At 38.3% G+C, this 3044-nt stretch overlaps 1 protein-coding gene across 1 annotated transcript in view; it reads left to right on the forward strand.

The window, feature by feature from the left end:
* The first annotated feature begins 279 nt into the window (after positions 1-279).
* The window catches only part of LOC149036788 (uncharacterized), a 15305-nt gene continuing 12540 nt past the window's right edge, over positions 280-3044 (forward strand). Inside the window, exon 1 of the mRNA XM_089188912.1 lies at positions 280-413. The gene's annotated coding sequence lies outside the window, so the exon portion shown is untranslated. The remainder of the gene's footprint in view (positions 414-3044) is intronic.

The following is a 3044-nucleotide window of genomic DNA, read 5'->3' on the forward strand; positions in this document are numbered from 1 at the left end:
CGATAATTTCCATAGTAATAACCTCGCCGAAATTTGTTAAATTTGATCTTCTACAACGACCTGGAATGAAAAAATTATTTTTTTGCCTCGTTTTCACGTTGTAACCATGCCTTAACGTGCCGGAGTAAGTCAATTATCAGCCGACCAAAACAGGTGGAAAATGATGCAACGAAAGCCATTCTAAAAGGCTAAAAATGGATAGTGTTGTCTTACATTATCTTTTATTTGCATATCATTTCTAATTGAAACTTAAATAACCTCTCTTCTTTCCAACTGTTTGGAATTATTTTACATCTGACGCGTTTTCCGTGAATAATGATGATGAACTTCGGAATGATCAAACGCCTTTTTCCTTGCAGGATTAAAAGCATTTCAGTCGTATAGAGCACAGTTATTTCTACATATATTTTGAGGTATTTGTCTATTTCATTATTTTGTGTGTGTGTGCTTCATTGCAAAACATATGGCGTTCACGGGTTCGGAAAACAAGTTCTGAATTTTCTGATATTTCCCGACAAGAGAATCCAAAGTTTTCCCGTTATTTTCGAGTCAACAAATTGGGTTATTCGTTCCATTATCCAGAAATTTTCCTTTTTAAGAGTGCGGTTAAGAAATGGGAAAACGGTTGGTATTCGTTGCTTATTGGCGTTTTCCAGCAACAAAAGATTGCTTTGAAAGAAGTTTTCCTTCAAAGACAGTGCGTTTCCTTCCATTTTCCGAGGACAGGAAAATGCGTAGAAAACGCTTGAAAACCACGTGTCGTCCAATGTTCACGGGTTGGTCAACGTAAAGAAATATGATGTTTTCTGGCGTTTGTTAGCTGTTTGCGTAGAGAAAACGTGTTGTTATCGGCGATTCACCACCCGAATGCAGTTATTCCCACGCATTTTTAGGAAGTTGCCATTCGATTATCGTGCGAAAAATGGTATTTATTCCTATATTCATCGGTGTTTTACACCATTAGCCATTTGGACATCTATGAATATGTTTATTATACATATATTATTTTTTGGTGAGGGAAAAAAAAACTGCCATACTGTTTTACTCATCGGCTCTACGCGTGTTTGTTTTTGTCGGAAGACAGTGCTCATCTCATCATCTTTGTCCGTGCTTCATTGCGAAACATATGGTGTTCACCGGATCGGAAAACAAGTTCTGAATATTTGAAAACGCGGCATTCTTCATACATTTTTCTGACATTTTCCGACAAGAGAATCCAAAGTTTTCCCGTAGCTTTCAACTCGGCGAATTGGAGTATTCGTTCCATTATTCAACAGTGTTCCTCCACAGTTAACTCTATGAAAACTATTGTTTTCCTGGTGTTAAGAAGGCGGTGTCAGATGGGAACCGGTTTGTATTCGTTGCTTACTGGTGTTTTCCAGTAACAAAAGACTGCTTAGAAAGAAGTTTTCCGTCGAAGACAGAGCGTTTCCTTCCATTTTCTAGGACAGAAAATGCGTAGAAAACGCTTAGAAACCACGTGTCGTCCAACGTTAACGGGTTGGTCAACGTAAAGAAATGCAATGTTTTCTGGCGTTTTTCACCTGTTTGCGTTGAGGAAACGCGTCGTTATCGGCGATTCACCACCCGAATGCGGTTATTCCCACGCAATTTCAAGTAGTTTCCGTTCGATTATAGTGCGAAAAATGGTATTTATTCCTATATTCATCGGTTTTCTACACCATTAACCATTTGGACATCTATAGATATGTTTATTATACATATATGTTTTGGTGAAGCCCTTTTTTCTTTGATGGAAAAAACAAACAAACAAAAACAAGCGACCACACTGTTTCACCAGAATATGCCGGTTTGCATCAAACAAATTATGGCGTGCAAACCACTGAGTGCATTTGTTTGTCACTTCAAAGTATCGTTTACGATCAAATGGAAGAAAAGTTGTCAAACTATATATATCAAGCTATACTCAAGGATTTTCGTTTGAAAAATATAGATTGTACTAAATATCAGCTCATATTTGTGACCGCAGAGGAGATTTCGTCGAAGACATTTCTTTTCTAGTTGAAGAACAAAACTTCCTCACCGTTTCACTCATCAGCTCTACGTGTGTTTGTTTTTCTCGGAAGACGCTGCTTCTAGTTTTTAATTTAACTCAGTTTGATTGATTACCCGCTCATCTTCGGGAAATGAAGTGACGCGCAACTAATCAGGGGGTGTTCTTCCTTTCCACAGCCTCTTCGGGCAGGTGTCTTCTTGCCCTTTCCCCGTCCCCTACTTCCACCGTTCACTCTAACTCCAAATCAAGAAAAACGATCGCGAGCTCATTACGTTAGCTCGGCCTAATAACACGCCTGCACTGCAGGCTAGGCTCACTCTGATTCTTGATAACGTAGAGTTTCCTCTTCAACAAAAGGCTCTACGAAACTTCATGAGATATGTCTCCCAAAATTTCCGTTTATAACAAGACGGCGTCGACTAATAAATTTTCTAGATTTTTAGTTAGAAACCATCGATGAGTCTGAAAGTTTAACAGCCTGTAAATAGTCGCAAGAGAAAAGGTTAAAAATGGAAAGTGTTGTCTTCCACCATTTGTTATTTGCATGTCATTTCTAATTGTTAATCTCCTCGTTTACCAACTGTTCGGAATCATCTTACGTCTGACACGTTTTCCGTGAATAATAATGATGAAGTTCGGAATGATGATTGCAGGATTGCAAGCATTTAAATAGTATAGAGCAAAGTTATTTCTACATGTATTTTGAGGTATTTGTTTATTTCATTACTTTGTACTCGCTTCATTGCGAAACATATGGTGTTCACCGGTTCGGAAAACAATTTCTGAACATTTGAAAACGCGGCATTATTCATGCATTTTTCTCACATTTTCCGACAAGAAAATCAACGTTTTCCCGTTACTTTCGATTCGGCGATTTGGAGTATTCGTTCCATCATCTAGCAGTTTTCCTTGACAGTTAGCTCCACGAAAACTGTTTTCCCGGTGTTAAGAAGGCAGTGTCAGATGGAAAAATTGTTTGTATTCGTTGCTTACGGGTGTTTTCCAGTAATAAGAGATTGCTTTGAAA

The sequence above is a fragment of the Pocillopora damicornis genome, chromosome 12 (assembly GCF_964200805.1).
Source record: "Pocillopora damicornis chromosome 12, jaPocDami1.2, whole genome shotgun sequence".
Classification (NCBI taxonomy): Eukaryota; Metazoa; Cnidaria; class Anthozoa; order Scleractinia; family Pocilloporidae; genus Pocillopora; species Pocillopora damicornis.